General features: G+C 37.2%; 1 long non-coding RNA gene across 2 annotated transcripts in view; it reads right to left on the bottom strand.

Annotated features, from left to right (window-relative positions):
• The window catches only part of LOC129049734 (uncharacterized), a 61,157-nt gene that overhangs the window by 10,344 nt on the left and 23,826 nt on the right, over positions 1-26,987 (bottom strand). Inside the window, exons 1-2 of one of the 2 annotated variants that reach the window (XR_010136949.1) lie at positions 9,003-9,090; positions 409-543 (exon numbers count right to left, since the gene is read on the bottom strand). This is a non-coding gene — a long non-coding RNA (uncharacterized LOC129049734). Of the gene's footprint in view, positions 1-408; positions 544-9,002; positions 9,091-26,987 lie in introns of those variants that run through there. The other variant, XR_010136950.1, reaches the window with a different exon arrangement.

The following is a 26,987-nucleotide window of genomic DNA, read 5'->3' as shown; positions in this document are numbered from 1 at the left end:
TACTTCAAAGATAACCAAATAAATAACAGAATATGCCTAAGGAAATTTGGAATTAAATAGTTGTCTATCCTTTTACTCAAGACATGTTGGATGGTGAGTTCAAATCCTTTCTAATAATAGATTATTTGATGGCTTAAAGCACAATATTTCCTAGAGGGTAAGAAGTAGCCCACCATACGGAGAACAGCAAAGGATGTTTTGGGCAGATACCTACATAAGGGGACACTCTTGGGCAGAGAAGAATCTGGTATGTGGCAAATGGCAGAGGTCGATGTGTCTGAAAAAATGTTGAATGATCAGGAAATTGAAATCTGATGTTAGAGACAGGATTGGCCACAGAAACAAATTTAGTTAGAATTCTAAGCCTGACAGGAAATTTAAAAATGGAGAGGTGTGACAGGGTTTTACCTGTAAGGAGATTCAGTTGGCTGGTCTATAGAAGTGGACTGCAGAGCAGCAGGAAGGAGTATACAAAGGCTGGTTTAGAGGTTATTGTCATTCAGGTCAGAGACGATGGCATCCTGGCTGCTCATTAAGGTAGCCCTGTACATAGAGGAACATGGAGAGAGAGAGAATTAAGGAGACAATTAAGGTCAATTTTGAAGAAAAGGGATTTGCTAATTGAATAAATGTGGTTGGTGAAGGAAAGAAAGCCCACACTGAAGTCAATGCACCTGGGTGAATGTATTAATTATACAACCTCACCTCATGACCCATCAAATCTTTAGTGCAGTTCCTTCTTAGAAGCTTTATTTTGTTAAATTTACATAGAATAACTCGATGTAAGATCCTAGTGTTTCCAATCACAGTCAGGCGTAAGATAATATAATAATTAGGTTTTAGTTAATTCTGAGACTCTAGAGACCAGCACTTGCTCATCATATGTCATAATCATATATTGTGGCATATCCCAAACCACTCAACCCAAAACCCTGGATTGGCACCTTCTTTCATATATATATACATACATATACATACACACATATATATGTATATATACACACAGTTGCTTAACGTGCATAGTAATGCCGTGGCGACCTTGTTAACATGCAGTTTCTAATTCACTAGATCTGGGATGGGGCCTGAGATTCTGCACCGCTAACAAGGTCCCAGGTGGTGTAGGTGCTGTTGGGCTGCAGACAACGCAGAGTAGGTAGAGCACAGACTTGAGACCCTCAAAACCTGTGCCTCAGGGTGCCCTCTGCTGGCAGCAGCTGTGCAAGCAGATTTTAGGCTCCCTGTTGGCAATCCAGGGGATAGAAAGAAGACTTAGATATTGGGTTTCTTCTCCCATGTGTTGGTTAATTTTATGTGTCAACTTAGGTAGGCTACAGTGCTCAGGTTTTTGGCCAAATGCCAGGCTAGATGTTTTTTTGAAGGTATGAGATGTGATTAGTATTTAAATCAGTTGATTTTGAGTAAAGCAGATTACCTCCCATAATGTAGGTGAGCCTCATCCAATCAGTTGAAGGCTTTAAGACAAAAGACTGAGATCCTTGGAAGAAGAAGGAACTGCAAGAATAGCAGCCTGTGGGCCTGTCCAGAACATTTCAGACTTTCCAGGCCTCACAAATGCATAAATAATTTCCTTAAAATAAATGTCTCTAGATGGACAGATAGAGATATATATCTAAATCTTTCCCTATATCTACCTGGAGAGAGAGAAAGGGGGAACCAACAGACTGTGTGTGTATATGTGTGATATATATACATGCATACATATATATACAGAGAGATGTATATATATATACACACACAGTTTCCACAGCAAAAGAAACTATCATTAGAGTGAACAGACAACCTACAGAATGGAAGAAAATTTTCATAATCTATCCATCTGACAAAGGTCTAATATCCAGGGTCTATGAGGAACTTAAACAAATTTACAAGAAAAAAAACCACCCCATTAAAAAGCAAGCAGAGGACATGAACAGACACTTCTCAAAAGAAGACATACAGATTGATTAGGAGCCAAGATGGCCGAATAGGAACGGCTCCGGTCTACAGCTCCCAGGGCGAGCGACGCAGAAGACGGGTGATTTCTGCATTTCCATCTGAGGTACCATGTTCATCTCACTAGGGAGTGCCAGACAGTGGGCGCAGGTCAGTGGGTGAGTGCACCGTGCGCCAGCCGAAGCAGGGGCGAGGCATTGCCTCACTCGGGAAGCGCAAGGGGTCAGGGAGTTCCCTTTCCAGGGGTGACAGACGGCACCTGGAAAATCGGGTCACTCCCACCCGAATACTGTGCTTTTCCGACGGGCTTACGAAACGGTGCCCCAGGAGATTATAGCCCGCACATGGCTCAGAGGGTCCTACGCCCACGGAGTCTTGCTGATTGCTAGCACAGCAGTCTGAGATCAAACAGCAAGGCGGCAGCGAGGCTGGGGGAGGGGCACCCGCCATTGCCCAGGCTCGCTTAGGTAAACAAAGCAGCCTGGAAGCTTGAACTGGGTGGAGCCCACCACAGCTCAAGGAGGCCTGCCTGCCTCTGTAGGCTCCACCTCTGGGGGCAGGGCACAGCAAACAAAAAGACAGCAATAAACTCTGCAGACTTAAATGTCCCTGTCTGACAGCTTTGAGGAGAGCAGTGGTTCTCCCAGCACGCAGCTGGAGATCTGAGAACGGGCAGACTGCCTCCTCAAGTGGGTCCCTGACCCCTGACCCCCGAGTAGCCTAACTGGGAGGCACCCCCCAGAAGGGGCAGACTGACACCTCACACGGCCGGCCAGGTACTCCAACAGACCTGCAGCTGAGGGTCCTGTCTGTTAGAAGGAAAACTAACAGAAAGGACATCCACACCAAAAACCCATCTGTACATCACCATCATCAAAGACCAAAAGTAGATAAAACCACAAAGATGGGGAAAAAACAGCAGAAAAACTGGAAACTCTAAAAAGCAGAGTACCTCCCCTCCTCCAAAGGAACGCAGTTCCTCACCAGCAACGGAACAAAGCTGAACGGAGAATGACTTTGACGAGCTGAGAGAAGAAGGCTTCAGACGATCAAATTACTCCGAGCTACGGGAGGATATTCAAACCAAAGGCAAAGAAGTTGAAAACTTTGAAAAAAATTTAGAAGAATGTATAACTAGTATAACCAATACAGAGAAGTGCTTAAAGGAGCTGATGGAGCTGAAAACTAAGGCTCGAGAACTACGTGAAGAATGCAGAAGCCTCAGGAGCCGATGCGATCAAATGGAAGAAAGGGTATCAGCCCTGGAAGATGAAATGAATGAAATGAAGCAAGAAGGGAAGTTTAGAGAAAAAAGAATAAAAAGAAATGAGCAAAGCCTCCAAGAAATGTGGGACTATGTGAAAAGACCAAATCTACGTCTGATTGGTGTACCTGAAAGTGACGGGGAGAATGGAAACAAGTTGGAAAACACTCTGCAGGATATTATCCAGGAGAACTTCCCCAATCTAGCAAGGCAGGCCAACATTCAGATTCAGGAAATACAGAGAACGCCACAAAGATACTCCTCGAGAAGAGCAACTCCAAGACACATAATTGTCAGATTCACCAAAGTTGAAATGAAGGAAAAAATGTTAAGGGCAGCCAGAGAGAAAGGTCGGGTTACCATCAAAGGGAAGCCCATCAGACTAACAGCGGATCTCTCGGCAGAAACCCTACAAGCCAGAAGAGAGTGGGGGCCAATATTCAACATTCTTAAAGAAAAGAATTTTCAACCCAGAATTTCATATCCAGCCAAACTAAGCTTTATAAGTGAAGGAGAAATAAAATACTTTACAGACAAGCAAATGCTGAGAGATTTTGTCACCACCAGGCCTGCCCTAAAAGAGCTCCTGAAGGAAGTGCTAAACATGGAAAGGCACAACCGGTACCAGCCACTGCAAAATCATGCCAAAATGTAAAGACCATTGAGACTAGGAAGAGACTGCATCAACTAACGAGCAAAATAACCAGCTAACATCATAATGACAGGATCAAATTCACACATAACAATATTAACTTTAAATGTAAATGGAATAAATGCTCCAATTAAAAGACACAGACTGGCAAATTGGATAAAGACTCAAGACCCATCAGTGTGCTGTATTCAGGAAACCCATCTCACATGCAGAGACACACATAGGTTCAAAATGAAAGGATGGAGGAAGATCTACCAAGCAAATGGAAAACAAAAAAAGGCAGGGGTTGCAATCCTAGTCTCTGATAAAACAGACTTTAAACCAACAAAGATCAAAAGAGACAAAGAAGGCCATTACATAATGGTAAAGGGATTAATTCAACAAGAAGAGCTAACTATCCTAAATATATATGCACCCAATACAGGAGCACCCAGATTCATAAAGCAAGTCCTGAGTGACCTACAAAGAGGCTTAGACTCCCACACATTAATAATGGGAGACTTTAACACCCCACTGTCAATATTAGACAGATCAATGAGACAGAAAGTCAGCAAGCATACCCAGGAATTGAACTCAGCTCTGCACCAAGCGGACCTAATAGACATCTACAGAACTCTCCATCCCAAATCAACAGAATATACATTTTTTTCAGCACCACACCACACCTATTCCAAAATTGACCACATACTTGGAAGTAAAGCTCTCCTCAATAAATGTAAAAGAACAGAAATTATAACAAACTATCTCTCAGATCACAGTGCAATCAAGCTAGAACTCAGGATTAAGAATCTCACTCAAAACCACTCAACTACATGGAAACTGAACAACCTGCTCCTGAATGACTACTGGGTACATAACGAAATGAAGGCAGAAATAAAGATGTTCTTTGAAACCAACGAGAACCAAGACACAACATACCAGAATCTCTGGGATGCATTCAAAGCAGTGTGTAGAGGGAAATTTATAGCACTAAATGCCCACAAGAGAAAGCAGGGAAGATCCAAAATTGACACCCTAACATCACAATTAAAAGAACTAGAAAAGCAAGAGCAAACACATTCAAAAGCTTGCAGAAGGCAAGAAATAACTAAAATCAGAGCAGAACTGAAGGAAATAGAGACACAAAAAACCCTTCAAAAAATAAATGAATCCAGGAGCTGGTTTTTTGAAAGGATCAACAAAATTGATAGACCGCTAACAAGATTAATAAAGAAAAAAAGAGAGAAGAATCAAATAGATGCAATAAAAAATGATAAAGGGGATATCACCACCGATCCCACAGAAATACAAACTACCATCAGAGAATACTACAAACACCTCTACGCAAATAAACTAGAAAATCTAGAAGAAATGGATAAATTCCTCAACACATACACCCTCCCAAGACTAAACCAGGAAGAAGTTGAATCTCTGAACAGACCAATAACAGGAGCTGAAATTGTGGCAATAATCAATAGCTTACCAACCAAAAAAAGTCCAGGACCAGACGGGTTCACAGCCGAATTCTACCAGAGGTACAAGGAGGAACTGGTACCATTCCTTCTGAAACTATTCCAATCAATAGAAAAAGAGGGAATCCTCCCTAACTCATTTTATGAGGCCAGCATCATCCTGATACCAAAGCCTGGCAGAGACACAACAAAAAAAGAGAATTTTAGACCAATGTCCTTGATGAACATTGATGCAAAAATCCTCAATAAAATACTAGCAAACAGAATCCAGCAGCACATCAAAAAGCTTATCCACCATGATCAAGTGGGCTTCATCCCTGGGATGCAAGGCTGGTTCTATATACGCAAATCAATAAACATAATCCAGCATATAAACAGAACCAAAGACAAAAACCACATGATTATCTCAATAGATGCAGAAAAGGCCTTTGACAAAATTCAACAGCCCTTCATGCTAAAAACTCTCAATAAATTAGGTATTGATGGGACGTATCTCAAAATAATAAGAACTATCTATGAGAAACCCACAGCCAATATCATACTGAATGGGCAAAAACTGGAAGCATTCCCTTTGAAAACTGGCACAAGACAGGGATGCCCTCTCTCACCACTTCTATTCAACATAGTGTTGGAAGTTCTGGCCAGGGCAATTAGGCAGAAGGAAATCAAGGGTATTCAATTAGGAAAAGAGGAAGTCAAATTGTCCATGTTTGCAGATGACATGATTGTATATCTAGAAAACCCCATTGTCTCAGCCCAAAATCTCCTTAAGCTGATAAGCAACTTCAGCAAAGTCTCAGGATACAAAATCAATGTACAAAAATCACAAGCATTCTTATACATCAATAACAGACAAACAGAGAGCCAAATCATGAGTGAACTCCCATTCACAATTGCTTCAAAGAGAATAAAATACCTAGGAATCCAACTTACAAGGGATGTGAAGGACCTCTTCAAGGAGAACTACAAACCACTGCTCAAGGAAATAAAAGAGGATACAAACAAATGGAAGAACATTCCATGCTCACGGGTAGGAAGAATCAATATTGTGAAAATGGCCATCCTTCCCAAGGTAATTTACAGATTCAATGCCATCCCCATCAAGCTACCAATGACTTTCTTCACAGAATTGGAAAAAACTACTTTAAAGTTCAAATGGAACCAAAAAAGAGCCCGCATCACCAAGTCAATCCTAAGCGAAAAGAACAAAGCTGGAGGCATCAGGATACCTGACTTCAAACTATACTACAAGGCTACAGTAACCAAAACAGCATGGTACTGGTACCAAAACAGAGATATAGATCAATGGAACAGAACAGAGCCGTCAGAAATAATGCCACATATCTACAACTATCTGATCTTTGACAAACCTGAGAAAAACAAGCAATGGGGAAAGGATTCCCTATTTAATAAATGGTGCTGGGAAAACTGGCTAGCCATATGTAGAAAGCTGAAGCTGGATCCCTTCCTTACACCTTATACAAAAATCAATTCAAGATGGATTAAAGACTTAAATGTTAGACCTAAAACCATAAAAACCCTAGAAGAAAACCTAGGCATTACCACTCAGGACATAGGCATGGGCAAGGACTTCATGTCTAAAACACCAAAAGCAATGGCCACAAAAGCCAAAATTGACAAATGGGATCTAATTAAACTAAAGAGCTTCTGCACAGCAAAAGAAACTACCATCAGAGTGAACAGGCAACCTACAGAATGGGAGAAAATTTTCACAACCTACTCATCTGACAAAGGGCTAATATCCAGAATCTACAATGAACTCCAACAAATTTACAAGAAAAAAACAAACAACCCCATCAAAAAGTGGGTGAAGGACATGAACAGACACTTCTCAAAAGAAGACATTTATGCAGCCAAAAAACACATGAAAAAATGCTCACCATCACTGGCCATCAGAGAAATGCAAATCAAAACCACAATGAGATACCATCTCACACCAGTTAGAATGGCAATCATTAAAAAGTCAGGAAACAACAGGTGCTGGAGAGGATGTGGAGAAATAGGAACACTTTTACACTGTTGGTGGGACTGTAAACTAGTTCAACCATTGTGGAAGTCAGTGTGGCGATTCCTCAGGGATCTAGAACTAGAAATTCCATTCGACCCAGCCATCCCATTACTGGGTGTATACCCAAAGGATTATAAATCATGCTGCTATAAAGACACATGCACACGTATGTTTATTGCGGCATTATTCACAATAGCAAAGACTTGGAACCAACCCAAATGTCCAACAATGATAGACTAGATTAAGAAAATGTGGCACACATACACCATGGAATACTATGCAGCCATAAAAAATGATGAGTTCATGTCCTTTGTGGGGACATGGATGAAATTGGAAATCATCATTCTCAGTAAACTATCGCAAGAACAAAAAACCAAACACTGCATATTCTCACTCATAGGTGGGAATTGAACAATGAGAACACATGGACACAGGAAGGGGAACATCACACTTTGGGGACTGTTGTGGGGTGGGGGGAGGGGGGAGGGATAGCATTAGGAGATATACCTAATGCTAGATGACGAGTTAGTGGGTGCAGCGCACCAGCATGGCACATGTATACATATGTAACTTACATGCACATTGCGCATATGTACCATAAAACCTAAAGTATAATAATAATAATAATAATAATAATAATAAAAATAATAAAAAATAAAATAAAAAAAGTGTGCATAAAAAAAGAAAATAATTGATAAAAAAAGAAGAAGACATACATGCAGCCAATAAACATATGAAAAAAAGCTTAATATCACTGATCATTAGAGAAATGCAAATCAAAACCACAATGAGATACCATCTCATGTCAGTCAGAATAGCTATTATTAAAAATTCAAAAAACTATAGATGCTGGTGAAGTTGCTGAGAAAAAAGAACACTTTACATCGTTGGTGGGAGTGTGAATTAGTTCAACCATTGTGGAAGACAGTGTGGTGATTTCTCAAAGACCTAGAGGCAGAAAAAATTGACTCAGCAATCTCATCCATTACTGGGTACATACCCAGAGGAATCATTCTGCTATAAAGATACATGCACGTGTATTTTAACTGCAGCACAATTAACAATAGCAAGGACATGAAATCAACTTAAATATCCATCAATGATACACTGGATAAAGAAAAGGTAGCACATATAAACCATGGATTATTATGTCCTTTGTAGGGACACGGGTGGAGCTGGAAGCAATTATGGTCAGCAAAGTAATGCAGGAACAGAAAACCAAACACGGCATGTTCTCACTTACAAGTGGGAGCTGAATAACAAGACCACATGGACACATGGCGGGGAACAACACACACTGGGTCCTGTAGGCGGGGGTCGGGTGGAGAGAGGGAGAGCATCAAGAAGAATAGCTAATGGTTGCTGGGCTTAATACCTAGATGATGGGTTGGTCTGTGCAGCAAACCACCATGGCACTTGTTTACATATGTAACAAACCTGCATGTCCTATACATGTACCTCTGAACTTAAAATAAAAGTTGAAGAAAAAATAACAAAAACTATATATATATTATTTTTCTCTAGAGAGCCCTAATACATCACAACAATGAGATAATATCAATTTCCTAGAATAATGCTGTTATATTTTCAAGTACTGACAAATATGAAAAGTTAACAGTGAGAAAACACTAAATCTGTATTTCATTCACTTACCAAATATATTTGAGCATCTATTCTGTGTGAGTCCCTGGGGATATAGATGAGAGGAATACGAAGTGCCTGCCCTCATGCCGTACGTGTTCTGGTCAGGGAGACAGGCAACAAATGAGTGCACAATGAATAGAAATGCAGAAAACAATACACACCATGGAGAAAAAAAGAGAAAGATAAAAGTAGATAGTAAAGGACTTTCAGAAGAGGTAATACTTGAATGGCATTTAAACAGAGACTCTCCAAATTTATTGACATGTTTACCTGGCCAACTGATATCTATAAGTATTCACCATGTTCGACATGATTTTCTAGAGGCTAGGGATAAAAAGATAAATATTGTCTGACTTTAAGAAACTTACACAGAGAAGTTGAAACACACACATCCTCAAAAAAGAGGATATTTAATAAAAGTTATGCTAGAGAGGGTATCCTAAACTATAAAATGGCCAGAAGATAAGCAAAGTTTGGATTGGATAAATCCTTTAAACCAGATTAGTAGTGACAGAAATACATAGTGTATGTTGGGACTCAAATCTTAAAGTAAGTTATTTTGGGGGTATACTAAATTACCTAATTAATTTTGCTTTCGGCAGTATTTCTTTGAAGATCTAATTTCAGTTCTCATATAACAAATGCTATCTAGCTATTGATCCTTCCAACTTTCAAGTCTCAACATTTGTTCTTCTGTTGTTTCTTTACGACTGGTAGCTATTAGGGCTGTCATTACACAGTTCTACTCTGATACCCATATGAAGTGCAGTACATAAAAGGAGGCATTGTTTAAGGGGTTAGAGTTTATGCTGGTTGGCCCAAATTGTAATCTTCTCTGCTTACCTCTACCTACTTATTAAGTATTAGGCCTGGAATGTACTTTTTATGTTAAGCAAAAAGTATAAAGATAGGAAATACTATAGCTATTAAAAACAATATGTTGAGATATAAAAATGTAAGCCTTGGGGCAAAGTTTTAAATTTGAAAGTGAATGTGCTTTCTGCATAACATATAGTTATTTGCTCACCTTGTTGGGGAGAATCCAATTTGGGAGAGGTGAAAGAGAACTAATGTTTGTCAAGTTTTTTATATGTTCTTACATATCCTCACAATGTTATAGAAATGCTGGGATCTGGATTGATCTCAAGTCTGCTCAACTCTAGGTTCTGTGTTCTTCCTATACACCATGTTGTTTCCCCTAATTTGTGCAAGAAACATAATTGATCTTCTGTGTTCAGTCTAGTTTCCCTCCAATTGAGACAGAAGGACTTTTAAAAAATGCATATCTCACCATATGACCTTCTGTGCTCAACATTTAAAACTTTCCTGTGGTTTTCTGTTGCCCTAAGGTTAAGGGGAAAACTCCATAATATGATCCATGAAGCTTTGCATTCTATGGTCCCAAGATTACTTTCCAGTCTCTGCTTATACCCATTGTCTTTCTACTTCAACCTTACACTGGTCATTTTTTACAATCCTTCCTGCCACAGGATTTTTGCACGTCAGATTGTATAAAATATTCTTTGCTATTCTCTTAATCTAATTTAACATCCTTCAGGTCCTAGTTTAGGGATCACCTCATCAAGACAGGTAGGTAAGAAGTGGAGAATGAGTGATTATGGAAGTTTGCGAGAGAAGGCCAACCACATGCAAGGAAACTGCGTGAGTCTTACTGTTTTCCACAGAGGCTATGCCAATTTACATTCCCACCAACAGTGTCCAAGGGTTCCCTTTTTTCCCCATCCTCACCAGCATCTACTTTTTTTTTTTAATTAAAGCCATCCTAACAGGTGTGAGGTGATATCTCATTGTGGTTTTTATTTGCATTTCCCTGATGATTAGTGACATTGAGCACCTTTCCATATATCTGTTGGTCCTTTGCATATCTATTCATGTCCTTTTACCATTTTCTAATCTGGTTATTTGGTTCTTGTGTGTTTGCTTATTTTTGCTATTGCATTGTTGGTGCTCCTTATATATTTTGAATATTAGCCCTTTATCCAATATTCAGATTGCAAACATTTTCTCTCATTCCAAGGTTGCCTTTTAATTTCACTGATTATTTTCTTTACTGTAGAGAAATTTTAAGTTTGATGTAATCTGCTAAACTTAAAATCCAGGTGTTTTCCCTCTGTGTTTTCTTTTAGGAGTTCTACAGTTGCAGCTCTTACATTTTAAGTGTTTACCACTCCATGTTTAGTTGACATTTTGTATGGTGTAAGAGTCCAATTTCATTCTTTTGCATGTGGATTTCCAATTTTCCCAACACCTTTTATTGAAAACTATTCTATCCCTATTGTGTATTCTTAGCACCCCTGTCAATAATCAGTTGACCCTATATGCATGGGTTTATTTCTGGGCTCTATATTCTGTTCCATTGTTTGGGATGTCTGTTTTAATGCCAGTGCCACACTGTTTTGGTTATTTAGCTCTGTAATATATTTTGAAATCAGGAAGTGTGATGGCTCCTGCTTTGTGAATCTTGCTCAAAATTGGTTTCACCTATCTGAGGTTGTTTTGTGCTTCCATAAAAATTTTAGGATTATTTTTCTACCTTTGTGAAAAATACCATGAGAATTTGGTAGGAATTGCATTTAATCTGTAGATCACTTTGGGTGGTATAGATATTTTTACAATATCAATTCTGGCAATTCCTGAACATGGGGTATCTTTCTATTTATTTGTGTGTGCTTTAATTTATTTCATCGTATTCTATGATTTTCAGTGTAACGACTGCTGAATTAGAGGAGCAGACGTGAAGTGGAGATATTGAGATAGATGTGTGAGGTACTAGATTTCACCTAATGTAAGGCACATGGAGTGGACCATAGGACACAATATGTCTTTTTGTGTTACAAATAGGTAATAAAATGTCTGCTAATCAAACTGGAACAATACTTTGATTGTAGCTTGTTATGATACATCCTGATTTCAGAGTTGTTAAAACATGCAGAAATATGCATCTACAACTGATGAAATAGAGTACTTAGAGGTTTTGAGTGTAGAGAGGAAAAGAGACTGAAAGAGGTTAAGAATTAGTCTTTTAGTGATACTGATGAAGTAGAAATTGATCTTGCCAAATCAGGCAGAGGATATAAGACATGAGCCCGTTTAGGATAAAGATGGTGTTTCATTTTGGACTTGTTGAGTTTCAGGCTCTTGTAGAACATTTGTCCAAGGTAATATATAGTCTAATTGTGGAAGGAAGTCTGAGCTTGAAGTAGGGACTTGGGAATCAGGTACACATAGTTTAGATATGCTTGAAATCATGACAGTGGATGAAATCTCACAGGAAGCAATATAATGATAAATAGCAGTTACATAAGGGTCAAATTGTGTGAGACACAGAAGAAGACAGAATAATGGGGACAAAAAGAAGTGAGTATCAAGCCATGAAAGATAAAAGAACAGAAAATCTGTAAGAGACAACATGGTCATTAATATTCACTGCAGGACTGACTGGTAAGATAAGGACTAAACTGTTCATTAGGTTGAATCACTAATGACCTCAGCAAGAATAGTCTCTGCAGAGAAATGGGAGCAGAAGCTAGGTTGCAGTGGATGGAAGAATGAATTTGGGATTAGTCAATAGACAGTTGGTATGAAACCCAGGAAGAGAGAAAGTGGACAAAATTTGTCAGAAGAATGAAGGGAAACAGTTTTAGAGCAAGAGAAAAGTTTAGTGCAGGAAAAATATTTTTAAACTGAGGGAAAGGAACCACTAGAGAAAGAATCTGAGAGAGTAGGAGAAAGGAAGGAGTTGTTCAAAGAATGGATGTGTGCTTGACCTAATTCTGAATAGCCTTAACTTCCTCCCTAAAATAGAAACAAAGTTTTTTGCTGTATAATATTGCCATTGGTAAGGGTTCTAATTATTAGAAATTAAAAATATTTTCTAACTTAATAAACATTTCCTATGTTTTTATATATAGGATTAAAATAGCAAAGTCCAAATAGCAAAGTTATAGTGAAAAGAGAGGGACTACTCTGATAAAGGTAGTTCAGGCAGATATGCTTTATTGCTTTCTACATTTTATTATGTTCATTCAAGGCATGAGCTATGTACTACAAAACCAAAATCTAGAACAATAACCAAGTATTGCACCTGAAATGGTAACAAAGCAAAATGGCAGCATGGTTAAGAGGTCATTGAAAATGACTCACAACATTTTATCCTTTTCGTACCACCTTTTACCACACAGAGTTTCAGATGAGATGATGCAATGAATAAAATTGTTTTACCCCCAGAGAGAGCATTACAAAATGTTCAACTGTCTACTGGAGTAATAATGGAGACTTTTTAAATTATAAGAAGGCAGCTTGATCTTTTGACTCTCTGTCACGAAATGTGAGTAATGAGACTTATTCACAAATTCTAAGAATGAAATGATAAAATAAACTTCTCAAATATAGTTAAAAATACTCTAAGACTTAAATGCCTTAACCACCCTTGAAAATTTTACTGGAAATGCATCCTCTTAAATTCTTAAAGATAGATACCCACTCTAATGTTCTTTTCCCTCTTGACAAGTAAATTCTTATTTTACACCTACTGCCAGGTATTGAATAAAGTTTACAATGTCTGAAGAAATAATTGTGTTTTAAATAAATCCCAACTGAATATTAATGAACATATTAAAAGTGATGATCTTCCTGCATTTTTAAAATTTTATTTTATGATTAATTTAATCATTGAATAGAATATTTTATATGCAATAAAAGAATATTTTGCAACAATAGTATTAGATACTGAAATGTTTTTACAAACAGTGGCTAAATATTAATTTTAGCAACTTTTGCAAAAGATTAATATTTATTCAAAATTAGATTTTCAAAAATCTATTTAAGCTGTTATAAATATTGGTTAAAAGACCGTGGTTGAGAAGTCACATTATTTAATCCATTGAAGGTGGCAGCTGTGAATTACATAAATGTGTAGTTATGGACTTTTGATCATTTATTACTTGTTTACCAGCCTGTAATGGCTTTGAATAGTCCACTGTGTAAGCATATATTTAATAATTTCAAGGACTGTATTTTATTATTTGGCAGACTTTGTACCAAAGCATGATGAAAAACGTGTTTTCTTAGTACTATTCTGGGGCCATTGCAGGTATTCACAAGTGATTCTAAAACATATTATTTACTAGTGTGAGGTTTGAGAATTTGTATGTTTCCAAAGTATGCATTGCTGCCCATGTATAAACTCTATGGAGGTTTTTTCAGATGTATTTTTCTAGGGAAAAAAAATCTTATTCCTATATTTTTCAACCTTACCTTTACCTTTGACCTTGCCCTAGACTGTCTTCTTGAAAAAAAATACAGTCTTGACAGCAGCAATTACTTAATTGCCACCTCATTTCCTGTTTTTCCTGTAACTCTGATCTCAGAAAGATGTCTCCACCTGTACCAATGGCATCCTATTTCTTAGTTCACAGTTAGCTTCCACCTTCTAAAGTCTAGACTTTCAAGTACCTCATAGCACTGAACTAATTACCACTATACTGTCTATCACCATATATCGCTTCAATTTCTGAGTTTGTTTTACAAGACTATTCTTTTCTCACAATTTGCCATTCTTCCTGTCTCACTCTTTCATTGTTTTAACAGAGCCTGCATTCTCTAATTCATATTGTAAAAATTGTCCCAACTTACTATTAACTCGTTTACCTTAGTAACTGGGATTTGTGCATAAATGAAAAACAATGGCTTTAGGAATTTATAAGTACACATAACACTACAGAAGTTTAGAGCTGTACATAACCTTGCAGGTCATCTATTGAGACCCTCATTATTATTATTGAGACATCTCTTAGTGGAACATTAAGGCAAGAAAACTCAAGTGACCTTGATCCTACTGATGACGAATGACAACACTAGGACCGAAGTTTAGGTCTTCTTAGTTCTTCATTGTGTCTGCTGTGGTTATTTATTATCACATAATAAATATGTGCAAGTGGCATAAGATGTCACTAGAGAAGCAGATTCAGACCAGACTAAAAAAAGTCTTGCATATGCAATATTTTCATATACTACATGTTATGTGGCCTAAGATACATTTGATTGCTAAATACCCTGTATGTGTGTGCTTATATATATATAAATAGGGAGAGAGTGCACAAAACTTTCACACATATAGCAGTAATAGTACAATTAGTATAGAATCTCGAAATAAATTGCATCGGCATTAGCAGTACCATCTAACTTACTTTCCATTAATTTTTCTGTTAATTTTAATAGGTAACCATACATAATTAACTGATAATCAAATTTTACATTTACGTCTTGACAAAGTAATGTTGCTAAGCTGAAAACATAAACACACTGGTTTAAATTTGTGTTGCTGCCTCGCATAAAATGATATAAAACAACATTTACTAAAGGCAATGGAAAATCATGATTGCTGTGCTCAAGTAAAAGTTTTGGAATTTAAGAAGCACTTAGTTGGTGCATTAGGCCATTTAGGATGTTTCAACGTCTCAATTGACTGTAATTCCAATCTGCTCAAGTGCCCTGTTAATGACCTTCCATCTCCAAGTAAGCAGAGGAATTCAATGTTTATACTTAAAAAAAAAAAATCTCTACCACAAACAGATTGAAGGACAGGTTCTTTTCATTCTCTCTTCACTATGACAGGAGAGAGTAAATTGTTACCACTGCATCAATTGAGAGAAGCTTACCTTTAGTGGCTCTTAATGAAAGCCCTCATTGACAAAACAAAATCAACACACCCAGGTATAAGGAAGCCACTTGAGTGTTTTCTATTTCTTATTGTCTAACAGTGAGTAATTATATTTGTAAGGTCTAAACAAGCAATGAAATTTACCCACACTTACACTTTAACTTTGGTGACATGTAGCAAACAGATAGGTCTCTAGGCTTCCTGTAGAAATGTCACTCCAACATATAAATATATTCAGATTTCCATGCGGAGACAAAAAGTCCTAGTACTGGGGATGCTGCTACAAAGAAGTTTCTTGTTCGATCCCATGCCTAAAATAATTTTGGAACCTAAAATACACCAATATCTAGATGAATTGGTACCAAATTAAGAAAGCAGAAGAGCTTGTTTTATCTTATCTTAAAGTAGAGAAAAGAGGCAGCAGCTAACCACTAAAACTTAATGTAAAAGGCCACTGTGTCTCAGAGGTACGTTGAGATGTTGAATTTAATATATAAACTATTAACAACAAACACGAGACACCTGATATCATCTTTCTTTGTAAGCATAAAAAAGGCATTTTGTGGCCAGGCATGGTGGCTCACGCCTGTAATCCCAGAGCACTTTGGGAGGCCGAGGTGGATGGATCACGTCAGGAGATTGAGACCAGCCTGGCCAACATGGTGAAACCCCATCTCTACTAAAAATACAAAGATTTGCAGGGTGTGGTGGTGGGCGCCTGTAATCCCAGCTACTTGGGAGGCTGAGACAGGAGAATCGCTTGAACTGGGGAGGTGAAAGTTTCGGTGAGCCAAGATTACGCCATTGCACTCCAGCCTGGGTGACAGGAGCAAAACTCCATCTCAAAAAGAAAAAAAGGCATTTTGTATCTCCTATCTCCTAATATTTTTATTCTCAGATAATTTTTTGTTTCCAGCAGTGTGCAATATGATCCTTCTAACCTACAGAAAGAGTATTCCATCTTATTTTGTACAACGTAATTTTTATATTCAGAATATAAATATATTGAAGCAAAATATCAGAATAATGACATTAATGTCTTGAACTATTTTAAAAAATCAAAGAAAATATATAAAATTATATATTATTTCAGTTACAGTATTTTCCATGGATTTAAACTGACATAATGCAATTTTGTTATAGTATCAATAAATATTCCTTTGAGCAGAACTCAGATTTATTATGATAGCAGCCATTCTCCTTGTATTTTAAAACAAATAAATAAATAAACCTGAATGGCAAAAATACAAGGATTCCTTTAGGAATCGTCTCAAATCAGAAGAGATTAACTAAGTCAGACAGGTCTTTTCACTGACTGAATTGTGTGTTTTCCTCTACACTACAAATAAAAGTACATTTTTAAAAATGCAAGACAATGAAAAAATTGTCACAAGAAAGTTTTACACAAATTAATGCTAGACATACGGACAAAACAAAGTTTTTCAAGGCATCATGTCAAACAGCTGCCAAATTTTCACCTGATGAGGTGAGAGGAAGCTGATCTGTGTTGCTGGAGAGGGGAGATGAAGGATTGGGTAGGGAGGACACGCTGGGGAGAAGGAGAAAAAGGAGCAGGTGGCATAGGATGTCACTAGGGAAGTAGGTTCGGACCAGACTAAAAAAAAATGTCTACATGATGTGAAGTTTCTGAGGTTTAGATTTTATCTTGTAAGTCACAGGGAACCAGTGGTGGTTTTTCAAGCTGGAGAGTAATTCTTGGCTTTGATTCTTCAGTGTCTCATATTCCACCAGTAAATAGTAAGTGTCATGAAGAGAATGTCTCTATAATTTACAGGGTTTAATGAATATTTTAGAAGTGGATATTCTCATGGTTGTTGGAAGGATTTAAGTAGAACTGGAAGTAATAAAGGAAAGCAAAGGAAGGATATCTTAGTAGAAAAAGTGACTTGTGCAAAATCTGATAAAAGTAGACACATATGCATTTCAGCAGTAAGAATCAGAGGTAGGCTTGAGCACTCAGTGGTACTCTGAAACAGTGTTTAAGAGCACAAGCTTTGGAGTCATCTACTTGAGTTCAGATTTCAGCCCCAACACATGCTCTAGTTGAATAAACTTGAGCAAAGTGTCACAATTACTTTGGCTGCTTTATGTGAATGAAAAAGAAAGAGACAATGAGGAAAAGGGCAAGAAGTGAGTGGAAAAGAAAGGAAGGGTTGGAAAGGAAGGAGAAGGGAGGGGAGGCAAAGTGACAAACTTACCCACAGATGTGGAGTAACTAAAGGACTCAAATGGTACATCTTGCAACAATGGGCAGGAAGCTGGCAACTCTCATGGATTTGTAGTAAAAATAATATGTCATTAGTTTTAACCAATTGCCTTCTGTTCTACAATTATATTATTTCTAATTTTCATTTTTCTGACTGTATATAAAATTACATCTATATATCACACATTTTACCTTAAAATACTAATAAATATGGAATTACTGCATTATAAGTACTGTACCATTTAAAACTTTTGATACATATTGCCAGATTTAAATTTCAGAAAATTGTTGTCAAGTTACTCTTCCATCAATATATGAGTGACCAATTTCTTACACTCTTCACAATACTCTGTATTACAACTTTCTTTCACATATTGTCTTTGACAACCTGATAGGTGTAAATGGTATGGCTTTTTTTTTTAATTTAAATTTTTTGGATAATTCATGATTTGACTATTTTATGCTTATTAGTTATTTACCCTTTTTATTTTGTGCATCTCCTGTGTGCCTCCTGACATTTTTATTGGAGTATATGTTAATTTTATTAATATTTTATTATGTATATAAAGGGAAAAGATCAAAGGGTGAGAGACCTATTTTTTGAAAACATCCGCAGTCCTGAGTACACAATAAATCAGGACTCATAGAGGTAAATGAGGAATGAGGACAGCATTGCATACGAAAACAACTGGAAATGTTTCTCAAGGAAGAGTATCGAAGGTTATGGGCAGGAATAATGGGGAGAAAGTCTGTTGATTTGGTAGTGAGAGAATCATAAATGATCCCTGAGCGTGAGTAAAGCTTACTATTGATGTTTTCTTACATTCTGAGTTTAGTTTTGGCTCCACTGAGTTTGGCATTGTCCTCTGCAGCCCTATGCAGCTGGCACAACTAGGAAATTATGAACTTGACAGAAACATGCCAGCAAATTTCTGCAGAGTAAGAGACGCAGTCTTGCACCCAGCCAGGAAAAAGATTTCCTGGTATTCAGAGACCCTCAGCATGAGTTTTATGAGGCCTTCAAGTTGTCCCCTCTACCTTCCTCATGGGACTTTGTTACCTTCCTGACTTTCCCAGCTGGCTGGCTATAGCCTCTGCCAGTACATCAGGTGGAAGAAACTAGTAGCAATTACTGCTTTTCCTTAATTATTCCTGTAACACTAGGAAAGTTTGTTGTCTAATTCACAGCAATAGGCCCAGAACCTACATCTTCTCAGGCTTTCTTTAAATTTTATTTCACCATAATTTATAACATTTACTGAACCATTTAAAAAATAATAATATTTTCCCTATGAATCATTTCCTTTTTTTTTTTTTTTTTTTTTGACAGAGTCTTGCTCTGTCACCCAGGATGGAGTGCAGTGGCGTGATCTTGGCTCACTGCAACCTCTACCTCCCAGGTTCAAGCAATTCTCCTGCCTCAGCCTCCTGAGTAGCTGGGACTACAGGTGCGTGCCACCACGCCTGGCTAATTTTTTTTGTATTTTTAGCAGAGACGGGATTTCACCGTGTTAGCCAGCGTGGTCTCAATCTCCTGACCACGTGATCTGCTTGCCTTGGCCTCCCAAAGTGCTGAGATTATAGGCATGAGCCATCACGCCTGGCCCTATGCATCATTTCTATATTTATGTATTTTCTTGTCTTCTCTCTCTTTTCTTCTCCATTTATCTTTTTCTCACATCTTTGTTTCACTTTTGTAAAAATTCCAACTTTTATTTTAGATTCAGTTGGTACATGTGCAGGTTTGTTACATGGGTATATTGCATGATGCTGAGGTTTGGGGTACAATTGATCCTGTCACCCAAGTAGTGAGCATAGTGCCCCATAGGTAGCTTTTCAACCGTTGCCACCTCCCTCCCTGCCCTGGCAGTCCCCAGTGCCTGTTGTTTTTTATGTCCATGTGTACTCAAGGTTTAGCTTCCACTTATAAATCTCACATCTTCTTTTTTAATGCCCATACTAAAAGAGTTATAGGTATCTCATGTACACACAAGCACCAAAAAAGTCATGCTTTTCACAATATACAGAAACAGCTTTAAAAGGTTTTAAATCTATCAGTGGTAATTGTTTCTAACAATAAAACGGTGGACTTTTTCTAGCTATAGCTCCCATCCTGCAGGTACACTGATCCTTAGAAAAGAGAATGCAAGAGAAAGGTTTCTCTCATCCATGTATTCCCTTCTTGGTCACATATGTCAGAAATATTCATATCTCAAATGGCAAACATGCTGTTCTTCTCACCACTTGAATATTTTCTTATTCCGTATTTCCTCATTCCACTCCATTTCTGGAATAGAGAATTGGCATTATACAGAAGAAAAATTATGTGCCCAAGGTCCATCCAAATCCTGTTTTGCTGCTTAATAGTGCTGTGACCCTGGAGAAGTTAACTGAACTCTCTTGGCCTCAATTTCTTTATCTATAAAGTGGATTTTTTAAAAAGCTGCCTTACATTTCATTTGGAGGAAATATGAATTGCTTAACAACTGTCAGCTCCCTACCGCCTACAAATCTAGGAATTATCTATTATAGCCGAAAATTCAAATAGCATGAGCCTAAATATGGAAGTATACCAAATTGTATCATAATGCAAAGATAATTTTGAATCAGTCTAATTGCTTAGGATTGTGATATATTCCTTCCATATTTTAATTTGTAATGTACATTCCTCTTTGATTCTTAATAGTTCTATTTCTATTGTTTTAATTACAGGGTCTCACTCTGTCACCCAGGCTGGAGTGCAGTGGCGTGATCATGGCTCACTTCAGCCTTGACCGCCTGGGTTCAAGAGCTCCTCCCACCTCAGCCTCCTGAATAGCTGGGGCTACAGGTACATGCCACCATGCCTGGCTATTTTTTTTTTAATTTTTTTTTAGAGATGGAGTCTCACTATGTTGCATAGGCTGGTCTTGAATGCCTGACCTCAAGTGATCTTCCCACCTCAGCTTCCCAAAGTGTTGAGATTACAGGTGTGTGGCACCACGCCTGACCTCTTAATAGTTTTAAAATAATTTTCAATGTCTCTTATTGTCATACTCTATAATACTTATGTATATGAAGTTTTTGAAGAGTATTTTGCTCTTCAAGCACAAGTCTCTGATATTTGAGCTTGAAAAAGTTAGTAAAATCTGTCAGCTATGCTGTCAGGCACAGTAGCAAGATTTATATCTACTTATACAATACTCCCATGCCACGAAAAAGAAGCTTTAGTCTTTCAAACTACAGTACTATGTCAATTAAGAATAATATTGATGATGAATATGGATAAGTTAATTCACTCATAATTTACTTAGGTCATATAACTAATTACAGATTATAGATAACTACAGGTAAACTGATCATGAAACCAAGTCAAACGGGTGGTCTACAGAGTAATCTCACAGTTCAAATCTGTATGCTGTCTTAAGAGCCTGAAGCTAAACAGAAGCAATATTGGCTCATTGTACATAGATATAGAGTCTCTTCTCTTGGCTTTATTTTGCTCTTTTCTACGATTACCTTTTATAAGGCAGATAGAGAGATTAGGGTGAGAAGGGATGGTGGGGGCTTGACTACATAGTAAAATTGAATTCAAATTTGTTCTTCAAAACATACTGTCACCTTAAGTTTTAAAGTAAGGCAGAGATTTAGAAGTCCAAGGTAACCCTGAAGTTGTGTTCAGAAAGAACTACCTGGAAGTCTCCTTATACACTTAAGATGGATTAGAGTCTTACCCAAGCAAAAGTAACAAAGGAGGCATAATGACAATAAGTCTCAAAACTGCGAACTGCATTTTTCTGATCTTTGCGAGCATATCAAGAGACATTGTTTTGTGCTGTGTGAAATCAGCTTAAGGGCAGAGCTGAATATAAGCTCATAGTTCACACTCATCTATCTCCTTCTCATGAATACATGTTATTTTATAAAAGGAAAATTGAATATATCTTTTTTGGTATATTTTATTAACATTGTATAAAGTAACAAAAGCTAGGTTTATTTTGTTTTAACTTTGATCATCTTTGAGGTAGGGTCTTAATTACTTTTCATTCACCAAAGTAACATTTTATCTACTCTATTTTTTATTTTTATTTTAACTTTTATTTTAGGTTCAGGGGTACACGTGCAGGTTTATTATATAGGTGAACTCATGTAACAGGGGTTTGCTGTACAGATTATTTCATCACCCAGGTACTAAGCCCTAGTGCCCAATAGTTATTTCCGCTGCCTTCATCCTCCCACTCTCCACCCTCTGGTAGGACCCTGTGTCTGCTGTTCCCTTCTTTCTGTCCATGAATTCTCATCATTTAGCTCCCACTTACAAGTGAGAACATGTAGTATTTGGTTTTTGGTTTTTGAGTTAGTTTGCTAAGGATAATGACCCCCAGCTCTATCCATGTTCCCACAAAAGACATAATCTCATTCTTTTTTATGGCTGAATAGTATTCCATGGTGTATTTACACTACATTATTTTAATCCAGTCTCTCATGGATGGGCATTTAGGTAGATTACATTTCTATTCTATTGTGAATATGGTCTTTTCTATTGTGAACCGTGCTACAATGAACATACATGTGCATGTGTCTTTATGGTAGAATGATTTACATTCCTTTGGATATATACCCAGTAATGAGATTGGTGGATCGAATGGCAGTTCTGTTTTTAGCTCTTTGAGGAATCACCACACTGCTTTCCACAATGGTTGAACTAACCAAAAATGGTTGAACTGAGCCAACAACAGTGAATAAGCATTCCCTTTTCTCTGCAACTTTGCCAGCATCTGTTATGGTTTGACTTTGTAATAGCCATTCTGACTGGTGTGAGATGGTATCTCATTGCAGTTTTGATTTGCATTTCTCTAATGATCAGTGACGTTCAGCTCTTTTTAATATGATGGTTGGCTGCATGTATGTCTTCTTTTGAAAAGTATCTGTTCATGTTCTTTGCCTACTTTTTAATGGGGTCGTTTGTGTAAATTTTTTAAGTTCCTTATAGATGCTGGATAGTAGAACTTTGTCAGATGCATAGTTTGCAAATATAATATTTTCTCCCATTCTGTAGGTTGTCTGTTTACTCTGTTGATAGTTTCTTTTGCAGTGCAGAGCTCTTTAGATTAATTAGATCTCATTTGTCAATTTTTGCTTTTGTCGCGATTGCTTTTGGCATCCTTATCATGAAATATTTGCCCATACTTACGTACACAATGGTATTGCCTAGGTTGTCTTCTAGGATTTTTATAGATTTTGGTTATATTTTCAATTTTTAATCCATCTTGAGTTTATTTTTATATATTGTGTAAGGAAGTTTCAATCTTCTGCATATGGTTAGCCCGTTATCCCAGCAGCATTTATTGAATAGAAAGTCCTTTCTCCATTGCTTGTTTTTGTCAGCTATGTTGAAGATCAAATTGTTGTAGATATGTGACCTCATTTCTGGGCTCTCTGTTCTGTTCCATTGGTCTATGTGTCTGTTTTTGTACTAGTATCATGCTGTTTTGGTTATTGTAGCCCTACAGTATAGTTTGAAGTCAGATAGCATGATGCCTCCTGCTTTGCTCTTTTTGCTTAGGACTGTCTTCACTATTTGAGCTCTTTTTTGGTTCTATATGAATTTTGAAACATTATTTGCTATTTCTGTAATGAGCGTCTTTAGTAGTTTGATGACAACAGCATTGAATCTGTAAATTGCTTTGGGCAGTATCACCATTTTAGTGATATTGATTCCTCTTATCCATGGACTTAGAATATTTTTCCATTTGTTTGTGTCATCTCTGATTTATTTTAGCAGTGCTTTGTAATTCTCTTTGTAGAGATCTTTTACTTCCCTGGTTAGCTATATGCCTAGGTAAAATTTCTTATTTTTTTAACATCTTATAGTGAGACCCTTTTATAATGAAAAATTAATATATGGTAAAGTTTAGTAAAGCCAATATTTCTCAGCAATTGATGAATTCATAAGAAAAGGAAAAACTGTAGAGGAGGTGTGTCTGGAACTAATTACATGTGAAAAAAGGGCAGATTCTTTATGAGTGGAGGAGAGAATGAAAATCATTATTAGTAGATAAAAGAGAGATAGGAAAGATGAAGAGAAAGGGAGCGAAATAGGGAAGAAGGCAGAAAGCAGAAATGAAAGAAGAAAATTTACATAGACATAAAGGCAGAGATATGTATATAATGCAGGCATTTAGTAGATAGAGAAGCACCTGTTTAGAGCAGACTTGTGTGTTAGAATTTTGTTTTTTACTTACTTTTTCTTCATGGAGTGAACTGGAGAAGGATAGAAGAGGTTTCTAGTTTCAGCCACTTCCAAAAGAGGCAGACTCGATCTTTCAGAAGTAACTCTGGCATCTGGGTTACAGTTTTAAGACGGACATTGAAAATTTGCAAGGTAAAAATAAGTTTCCCACTAAGGTATGTACTAGATATCAATAAGATTTTATAGTTTAAATAGATCATATTCAGTGGTATTTTTAATAAGATTTCTTTTGATTTGGTATATCGAGCTTTAACATAGCTGATACAACAAATCAATAAACTAAGTTTGAAAATCAATAAACTAAGTTTGAAACTCAAAAATTATGACTTCTTAAATTCTTTTGCATTGCAAAAATAATACAGGTACTTTAGACTCTTTTCACTTGTGCAAAAATTTTTAATGACAATAGCTACTATCCACATGGGAGAATTTAGTGGATAATAATAACATCTGAAAAATATTCCAAATATACCAATAAGAGTAATTAAAAGGGATTTATCTTAGTACCTGTTATTCTTTCCATACAGCTATGTTGCTCACATTGGGGAGCAAAACTTCCCATATCAGACAATAGTATCTGATAAACTCACCACTTCTAAAATTAATACCCATTCAGGCATCTCTCCCCATTTAAATCTTTATCTGCCCATTACGTAAGGCTTTGATCAATGTTTACATGGTTGTCTGATCTTGCAAAAAAAATTGATGAAGTAATTTTAAAACAGCCAAAAATTAATTAAAAAGTAAAAGTATAAATCTTTAGTGATAAATTGATTAAAAACTGAAAGCATAAATCTTGCAATAGACATGGTATTATATAGTGTTGATAAAGTGAGTTTAGGTAATTGCTTGACAAATCATATCCCAAAGCCTTTGACAAGGGAGAGAATTTCAGAGTTAGATAAGTTAGAACTTGAAGAAAAGCAAATAGCAAGGGTGATGATTCAGTTGTTACTTCATAATAGAATTACTTAAGAACCAAAAAACTCTGTGAAGAAGGTCATTGGTAGCTCAATGGGGATGATATTGAATCTATAAATTACCTTGGGCAGTATGGCCATTTTCATGATATTGATTCTTCGTACCCATGAGCATGGAATGTTCTTCCATTTGTTTGTATCCTCTTTTATTTCATTGAGCAGTGGTTTGTAGTTCTCCTTGAAGAGGTCCTTCACGTCTCTTGTAAGTTGGATTCCTAGGTATTTTATTCTCTTTGAAGCAATTGTGAATGGGAGTTCACTCACGATTTGGCTCTCTGTCTGTTATTGGTGTATAAGAATGCTTGTGATTTTTGCAAATTGATTTTGTATCCTGAGACTTTGTTGAAGTTGCCTATCAGCTTAAGGAGATTTTGGGCTGAGATGATAGGGTTTTCTAGATATACAATCACGTCGTCTGCAAACAGGGACAATTTGACTTCCTCTTTTCCTAATTGAATACCCTTTATTTCCTTCTCCTGCCTGATTGCCCTGGCCAGAACTTCCAGCAGTATGTTGAATAGGAGTAGTGAGAGAGGGCATCCCTGTCTTGTGCCAGTTTTCAAAGGGAATGCTTCCAGTTTTCGCCCATTCAGTATGATATTGGCTGTGGGTTTGCCATAGATAGCTCTTATTATTTTGAGATATGTCCCATCAATACCTAATTTATTGAGAGTTTTTAGCATGAAGTGTTGTTGAATTTTGTCAGAGGCCTTTTCTGCATCTATTGAGATAATCACGTGGTTTTTGTCATTGGTTCTGTTTATATGCTGGATTATGTTTATTGATTTGCATATATTGAACCAGCCTTGCATCCCAGGGATAAAGCCCACTTGATCATGGTGGATAAGCTTTTTGATGTGCTGCTGGATTCGGTTTTCCAGTGTTTTATTGAAGATTTTTGCATCAATCTTCATCAGGGATATTGGTCTAAAATTCTCTTTTTTGTGGGTCTCTGCCAGGCTTTGGTATCAGGATGATGCTGGCCTCATAAAATGAGTTAGGGAGGATTCCCTCTTTGAGAAATGCAAATCAAAACCACAACGAGATACCATCTCACACCAGTTAGAATGGTGATCATTAAAAAGTCAGGAAACAACAGGTGCTGGAGAGGATGTGGAGAAATAGGAACACTTTTACACTGTTGGTGGGACTGTAAACTAGTTCAACCATTGTGGAAGTCAGTGTGGCGATTCCTCAGGGATCTAGAACTAGAAATACCATTTCACCCAGCAATCCCATTACTGGGTATATACCCAAAGGATTATAAAACATGCTGCTATAAAGACACATGCACATGTATGTTTATTGTGGCACTATTCACAATAGCAAAGACTTGGAACCAACCCAAATGTCCAACAATGATAGACTGGATTAAGAAAATGTGGCACATATACACTATGGAATACTATGCAGCCATAAAAAGTGATGAGTTCATGTCCTTTGTAGGGACATGGATGAAGCTGGAAACCATTATTCTCAGCAAACTATCGCAAGGACAAAAACCCAAACATCGCATGTTCTCACTCATAGGTGGGAATTGAGCAATGAGAACACATGGACAAAGGAAGGGGAACATCACACACCAGGGCCTGTTGTGGGGTTGGGGGAGGGGGGAGGTATACCTCAGATTAGGAGATATACCTCAGGTTACGAGATATACCTCAGGTTAAATGACGAGTTGATGGGTGCAGCACACCAACAAGGCACATGTATACATATGTAACTAACCTGCACGTTGTGCACATGTACCCTAAAACTTAAAGTATAATAAAAATAAATAAATAAATAAGAACAAAAAAACTAACTCTTTGGAAAGTTAATGAATTAATACATATGTGTGTAAAACTCAAGCTCATTAAGATCACATTGGAAA

The sequence above is a fragment of the Pongo abelii genome, chromosome 15 (genome assembly GCF_028885655.2).
Source record: "Pongo abelii isolate AG06213 chromosome 15, NHGRI_mPonAbe1-v2.0_pri, whole genome shotgun sequence".
Taxonomy (NCBI): domain Eukaryota; kingdom Metazoa; phylum Chordata; class Mammalia; order Primates; family Hominidae; genus Pongo; species Pongo abelii.
This window is presented reverse-complemented; position numbering and strand designations above follow the sequence as displayed.